Source organism: Nicotiana attenuata, unplaced genomic scaffold (genome assembly GCF_001879085.1).
Source record: "Nicotiana attenuata strain UT unplaced genomic scaffold, NIATTr2, whole genome shotgun sequence".
Taxonomy (NCBI): Eukaryota; Viridiplantae; Streptophyta; class Magnoliopsida; order Solanales; family Solanaceae; genus Nicotiana; species Nicotiana attenuata.
Window position 1 is genome coordinate 117,857 of NW_017671699.1, and position 8,439 is coordinate 126,295.

The window sequence follows — 8,439 nt, forward strand, 5'->3', positions numbered from 1 at the left end:
GCAAAATTTGAGGTCAATCGGACGTGATTTGATAGGTTTAAGCATCGAAAGTAGAAGTTTGAAATTCTAAAGTTCATAAAGCTTGGGTTGGAGGTCGATTCATGATTTTATTATTGTTTGATGTGTTTTGAGGCCTCGAGAAAGTCCGTAATGTGTTTTGGGACTAGTTGGTATGATTGGTTGGGGTCCCGGGGGCCTCGGGTGGATTTCGGGTGGTTAACGGATCGAATTTGGTTAAAAAGCTGCTGCTGCTTGCTGGTATCTGGTTTCCTTCTTCGCGAACGCGAAAGGAGACTCGCGAACGCAAAGAGGAAAGTGGGAGGCTGCTGGATTTGGCCTTCGCGAACGCGAAGAGGAAGTCGCGAACGCGAAAGGGAGGGCGGAGCTACTACACGAACGCGGGGGAGAGATCGCGAACGCGTAGAAGGAAAACTGGGCCTGGGGTCATTGGCCTACGCGAACGCGAGGCCTGGTTTGCGAAGGCGAAGGGGCTGGGTAACTAGCCTTCGCGAACGCGAGCGACAGGCCGCGAACGCGAAGAAGGGCGGACCTAGGCTGGGCAGAATGTTTAAAATCGGGATTTGAGTTCATTTCATCCATTTTTCTCTTGGCTTGGGCGATTTTTGGAGCTTTTGAAGAGGGGGTTCCGTCATTCATCATGAGGTAAGTAATTTATGCTAGTTTTGAGTTAAATACAAGGTTTATATATGGATTTAAACATGGAAATTTGTAAAAAACTTGGGGTTTGAGGGAAAACCTAGAAAATTAGTGTTCTTGGATTTTGACCACGATTTTGGGTATGGAATTTAGAGAAAATTATATATTTGAATTCGTGAAGCTATGGGTAAACTTATTCTTCGAAAACTTTGGAAATCCGGGCACGTGGGCCCGAGGGCATTTTCTTCAACTTTTCGATAGGGCTTAGGAATTATTATAAATTGGGTTGTAATAAATAATCGAGTATATATTAATGGATTGGTATCATTATTGGCTAGCTTTGGAGCTTTGTTCATCGGTTCGAGTCTTCGGAAGGGCGTGGAATGCCGGTTATGGATCTTCGGAGCGAGGTGAGTCTCCTTTCTAACCTTGTAAGAGGGAATTGTCCCCATAGGTGAATTAATTGGTTATGTGCTCCTATTTGTGGAGGCTACGTACGCACGAGGTGACGAGAGTCCGTGCGTAGCTACTATTATGCTATTATCCGGGTGTTCTAGGACCCAAAAGCATGCTATACTTGGATGAATTGTAAACTTATTGACAGCTCGAATTGCTTAAACCACATCGAATTAATAAATAATTTCAAAAAGGATTAAACTTCTTTACATTGTTAAAAGAAAAACAGGCTTTTATTTGAATAAATATTCCCCGATAAATTCTTAATTGGCTATCTGAGCATGTATTTCTATGTGTACCTGCGTCGCACGTATGATTCGCGAGCAGGGGGATTGTTTATTTCATGTTGACCGCGTCGCATGGATAGTTCGCGAGCGGGGTAATAGATGCATCTATGGTTTGCGCCGTTCGACCCTCGGCAGTGCACAGTTTATTTTCTGTTGGAGCGGGCCGTACGCCTCGGCATGATTTGCGCATGCTTGTATTGCTGCCTTGAACTTATTGAAGTTGTTATTGCCTCTTCATGGCTTGAGAATATTTGGATAAATAATGAAAAGGAATTTTGGGAAACTTCCTATAAAAGAAATAATTGTTTACTTGTTTCCTCCTATTGGATTAAAAATCATGTTTATAAGAGTCCACGATTTAATGAATTATTGACATCATTATTGGACCACTAGTAAGTGTCGAAGTCGACCATCTCGTCTCTACTTCTTCGAGATTAGACGGGATACTCATTGAGTACACGTTATTTTCGTACTCATACTACACTTCTGTGCATTTTTGTTGCACAGGTATATGTAACTCTAGTGGCCTACTAGGCGTAGCAGCACGGATGATTTGGGGACTAGGTGAGTTGCATTATTCGAGGCGGCCCGCAGCTAGTATAGTCCCTTCCAGTATATTGTATTTACTTTATGTCCACTGTATTCCGGACGGATGTTGTATTATATTATTTCTTAGAAATTGCTCATGCACTTGTGACACCGGGTTCTGGGATGGTTTTGAAATATTTTGTATTAATTGCTTATTATTTAATTTGAATTGAAGCAGTTGTCTCTTTACTTATGAAATTAGAAGGAAAATCTGGGTTTTCAAAATTGTCTAAATTGGAATCTAATTAAGTATTTTAGTTGGCTTGCCTGATAGCAGTGTCCGGCGCCATCACGACCCTTAGTGGATTTTGGGTCGTGACAACATGGTATCAGAGCACTAGGTTCCTAGGGTCTCACGAGTCATGAGCAAGTCTAGTAGAGTCTCGCGGATCGGTACGGAGACGTCTGTTCTTATCCTCGGGAGGCTGCAGGACTGTTAGGAGTACTTCCCTTCTTGATTCCTTATCGTGCGATTTGATCCTTGGAGGCGTATGCCTTTGATTCATTCCTATTCAATCATGTGCGACGCGAACCGCTTCTTATAAATCGATAATTGAAGAATTTTTATGGTACTACCGATGCAGTGCGGGGTGTTTCTCCCCGTATAGTCGTCTGAGCTATTATCGTTGCCTTGTGGAAGGATATTCTGTTGTTTCAGCTCAGTAGCAGTACTTCTGAGAGCTCTGAGGCTAGGCACAAGTTTCCATGATGCTATAAACTATTGTTCCGCAGTATTGTTATGATGATATGATATTTGCCTACCTGTCGGGGCGGTGAATGACTTGAAGGGAGGTTGACTCAGTGCATAATCTAGAGATTCAGTATTTTATTCCCGGCAGGTGAAAGGCAATCGGACTAAGAATGGTCGGATGTGGGCTGGTAGAGTAATGAGACTTGGTATTTGCGAGCGTGGTGGAGCTTTCTTCTATGATGGGGTGTCGCTGTCCTAATTGAACGTACTAAGTTCACCGGTGTTATGACCTTCTACAATTTGCCTTTGGGGCAAGCTATTGTGAAATAGTATCAGAAATGCGGTTGTCAAATATTGCAAGATGCTGTAGTTCAGGGTTGAATCGGTGTTTCTAATGTCGACGGTATGAGAAAGATGATCTTCCGAAAGGTGTAAAGTTAGCAGCAATTGTGGGTTCAAGTTCCACGAAGGTAGATTTTATTTAAGGCAGCAGCTGAGCAGTAAAGGATGAGGAAAGGCATGTGGGAAGTGTCAGGCGGTGGCTAAAATTTCCATAAGGCCAAGTATAAGAGGCAAAGGTCGAGTAGTCGATTAAAGGGATGAGTTCCGCCAAAGTTGGAGAGTGGCGGAGTTGCATATGGGCTTTGCAGTGAGATGACCACGTACCTTAAGGAGAGTTTGGAGTGATTTGAGAATATTAGTGATTGGTGATTGGGGTCTACGGATTTAATTTGAAGTATGGGCCATTATGCAGCAGAAGATTTGATATAACGGGAAGGAGCTGCTTGAATGAAGAAGGATACAACATAACTTTGAATCGGAAGAATGTTGCCGCACAATTTAATTGATGTCCACGAGGGGTGAATGGACTTGTGCAGCTGGAGAGCGGGATCGGACTCAGAATGTGTCATTGATGTCATAGTGATTGTACCTCGTGCAGTAGCGTTGGAAGATGTTGGGAAGTGATTTCTACAAATGGGTTATTCCTGTGAGCAGGTTAGCGGTCGCGTGGTTGGCGAAGCTTCTGCGAAGAATTCTATTGGTTATACAGCGAATGGATCGGTCGTGCGAATGTTGTTGATGATTCAAAGTATAAAAAGGGGGGTTTTACAGTAAGATTCCGAGAATTTTGGCGATTGATTGCGCAAGGTTACGTCAATAAGAGATAAGAGTCCTGGTGAATGCCAGAGTTGTGTAATAATGTCTTCAAGCTAAGTGGGAGAGTCCCACCGCCTATGATTGGGTTGCATGGTTAACTACTTGCGAGGTTTCTGGTTATTACCATATTGATGGGTTACTCCAGCTACGGGAAAAGAACATAAGTGGTAATTTGAGCAAAGGAATTGTTAAAGGTGTGCTATGGTTGGACTTATTGGCTCATGTTCAGATTCGGAAGGGATTCAGGATTCGTGCTTTGTATAGATGCGGGTTCCAAGGGAAGTGATTCGGCCGGGTTCTTCGCTGAGAGGGTATTCATGTGATAGAAGATTCATGGAGTTTAATAAATTCGAGGCCAAGTCAGAGCGGGTGGCTCTCAGCAACGGTCCTAGTGAATTCAAAAGATGAGGTGTGATGCCTAATGATTTCGAGCCTATCGGTACGGTTAAGAATCAAGCTTGATAGCAGCTTATGAGAAGAGGCACATCATGTTTTATGATGTTTTGACTTGCGATGTAGCAATTGGGAGGTAGGAAATGGTTCGTGGGATTTGAGACAGCATGGTCTCATGATTCAGGGCCACTCGGGATGAGTGTGTCAAGTGTTGAATGGGGTTATCATTGTTTCTATGGCAATCAAGGACAAATTGGAAGAAGAGGGATTGGTTAGCCATAGTCGAATTGGCATGTTGCTGGTAATGATCAGTTCTTTCAGCGCGATCAAGTTATGCAAGTGAATTGTGACGGTGCGTGCGAGGCTTGTCGGCCGCCGTAGTTAGTGTTATTTAGAAAGTATTCTACCGTTGTGGCCTGTTATGTGGAGGTGGACCCCGGAAGGGCTATGGTGGTTTAGACCACTACTTAGAGATTTTCATATTCTACGGTCATGAGAAGTCACATGTGTGTTGCTATGGTCCTCCTGAAGTGAGTTAAGTGGAAAGTTTTATATGATGAAGTGTCAATCTAACAGTGGTTCCGAAGCTATGATGAAAAACGAGTTCTATCGTATATTGGCATGTTAAGTGCAGTGAGTGGTATGGAATTTGAAGTGAAGATCAAGGTAGCAGTTCGGCGTTGACAAGGATGTCACGAGCTCGGATGAGCAGGAGAGGAGTTTCGATGTTTAAAGTAAGTTGGTTTTGTCAACAGCGTCACCTGAGATCGGTGTTTTGTAAAAAGGGCTTTGCATCCTGGTTAATGATTCTTGATCGCTTTTCAGCGTTAGTGCGGCCGGTGGTTTGGAGGTACGACCCAGTTAATTGTTATGGTAAGTTGTGGGAGTGTGTCCCACAGGAAGATTGTATAAGTGTGGCAGATAGTCGCATGATTGATTAAAGACTTAAACCAAGTATAAAGGTTGTGATAATATCGTTGATTTAAGAATATATGCCTGGAGGGCACTCAGTCTATTGAGTCGTGGACTGCGGATGATTTCTCCGAGTATGATGGATGTTCTTATGTGCTATGAGCGGAAGAGGAGTTATTATGGACCTTTGAAAGGTAATTAGCCTAGTTCAGTGCGATCAGAATCGACTTGAGGTCAGTGGATGGATTCAAATGTGAATATGGGCTCTATATCAGGCCAAGCGTGTTCAATTCAGTAATGCGCTCCTTATGGAGGAGTAGTCAGGGTGTTATTTTGTTGTCAGATATTTCATGTAGTGATACGTCGCGCCGTGTGAGTTGGGAGGCGGCTTGAGAAATTGCTTATGTGTTGAGGATCTGCGCAGAGATGATGTTATATGAGCAGGATGGCTTTTAAGATTTCAAATCGTATATCGCACCTCAGTTGTGCTTGAGTTTTGTGGCTTTTGGGCGCTATTTGTCTCCCCAGGGATGAAATTATGCACTTAGTGTGCTTGTGACCGATATTCGGTATACTATTGAAATGAGCAATCTAGCTCGGTGCGTATCTCCTTATGCGAGTTTTATGGGTGGATCGGGTGGCACGCCGCCATGGTTATGTTGTTCGGATCGGGTTGCACGCCGCAACAGTGTGAAGCTGAGTACAGTTCCCCGTATATGTTTTTATGTGTTTTGTTTCCTATTTTATGAGGAAAGCTTGTATTAGCTGTGTGCCCGCGTCGCATGTATGATTCGCGAGCGGGGTGTTTGTTTAATTAAGTCGACCGCGTCGCATGTATGATTCGCGAGCGGTGTAGTTGAATTTCCTTCTCAAAGTTTGCTTTCCTTTATACCGCGTCCGATATGGTAGCCTATTGGCACATTGTAGCATCATATGGGACTTTTGGTCATGTCGGGGTGGCTTATTGCCTGAGCAGTTCGTACTGAGTGAGACGAGATCATTGAATTTGAAATCAGTGTAATCTGAGTATATGAAGTATATTAAGGAACTAAGACCATTATTTGGTTCAGAGTGAGGTGAGGGTTCTTGTCAGGAGTATAGACCCAATGATTTATTGATTCAGCAATTGGTTATGAAATTCTACGCCTATCTTCCGTCGTGGCGGTATTGTAAGAGTTAGAACAAGACCTATGTATGTCATGCGGTGCAATGGGAGCATCAGATTCGTGGAATTTCAATTAAATTGATCAGAGAATGTTATTGTGGTCCTATGAGTAAAATGGTGCAAGGGGTGAATTCAGCTAAGGTATGCAGTCACGTCTTGGTACTGCGTGTAGTGATTGATATGATGAGCGTATGTTGGAAACAGGCCTAGCATAGAATTCCGGATATTGGAATTGGGCTCTAAGGCTTATTTGCTTGAATAAAAGGAAATATCTTCAGAATTGATCGAGCTAATATGCTCAACTGAGTTGTGGTAGCACGGGAAGGTGCATGAGGTGTTAAACAGTGATTTCAAACTACTTCAGTATAGTTCTCAGCACGTTCGAGGACAAACGTATGTTTAAGTGGGAGAGAATGTAACGACCCGATCGGTCGTTTTGAGCTCTAGCGCGGCGTTCAGCAGTCTGAGGCCATGAGCAGCTTCATTTCAGGTAATACGACTTGTACGCGTGGTCGGAATTGAGTTTCGGGAAGTTCGAAGTTGATTTGGGAAGAGAATCCTCATTTCGGAAGCTTAAAGTTGAAAAAATTGACTAGGACGGGATTTTTGAGTAAACGACCTCGGAATCGGGATCTAAAGGTTCCAGCAGATTCGTATGATGATGTTGGACTTGGGCGTATGCCCGGTTCGGGTTTTGGATAACCCGGGAGCGTTTTGGCGCCTATTGTGGAAGTTAGATTTTTTTGGAAGAAATTTCATAAGCTTGGCTTGAAGTGCATTTCAGTGTTATCAATGTCCGTTTGGGATTCCGAGTCTGTGAATAGCTCCGTATGGTGATTCTGGGGTTGGGAGCGCGATCGGAAGTGAATTCGGAGGTCCGCAGGTCATTTTGATGTCATTTGGCTAAAGATAGAAATTTGAAGGTTTTTGAGAAGTTTGACCGGAAGTGGACTTTTTGATATCGGGGTGGGAATCCGATTCAAGAAGTTGGAGTGGGTCCGTAATGTCGAATATGACTTGTCTGCAAAATTTGAGGTCAATCGGACGTGATTTGATAGGTTTAAGCATCGAAAGTAGAAGTTTGAAATTCTAAAGTTCATAAAGCTTGGGTTGGAGGTCGATTCATGATTTAATTGTTGTTTGATGTGGTTTGAGGCCTCGAGCAAGTCCGTAATGTGTTTTGGGACTAGTTGGTATGATTGGTTGGGGTCCCGGGGGCCTCGGGTGGATTCCGGGTGGTTAACGGATCGAATTTGGGTAAAAAGCTGCTGCTGGTTGCTGGTATCTGGTTTCCTTCTTCGCGAACACGAAGAGACTCGCGAACGCGAAGAGGAAAGTGGGAGGCTACTGGATTTGGCCTTCGCGAATGTGAAGAGGAAGTCGCGAACGCGAAGGAGAGGGCGGAGCTACTACGCGAACGCGGGGGAGAGATCGCGAACGCGTAGAAGGAAAACTGGGCCTGGGGTCATTGGCCTATACGAACGCGAGGCCTGGTATGCGAACGCGAAGGGGCTGGGTAACTGGCCTTCGCGAACGCGAGCGACAGGCCGCGAACGCGAAGAAGGGCGGACCTAGGTTGGGCAGAATGTTTAAAATCGGGATTTGAGTTCATTTCACCCATTTTTCTCTTGGCTTGGGCGATTTTTGGAGCTTTTGAAGAGGGGTTCCGTCATTCATCATGAGGTAAGTAATTTATGCTAGTTTTGAGTTAAATACAAGGTTTATATATGGATTTAAACAAGGAAATTTGTAGAAAAATTGGGGTTTGAGGGAAAACCTAGAAAATTAGTGTTCTTGGATTTTGACCACGATTTTGGATATGGAATTTAGAGAAAATTATATATTTGAATTCGTGAAGCTATGGGTAAACTTATTCTTCGAAAATTTTGGAAATCCGGGCACGTGGGCCGGAGGGCATTTTCGTCAACTTTTCGATCGGGGTTAGGAATTGTTATAAATTGGGTTGTAATAAATAATCGAGTATATATTAATGGATTGGTATCATTATTGGCTAGCTTTGGAGCTTTGTTCATCGGTTCGAGTCTTCGGAAGGGCGTGGAATGCCGGTTATGGATCTTCGGAGCGAGGTGAGTCTCTTTTCTAACCTTGTAAGAGGGAATTGTCCCCATAGG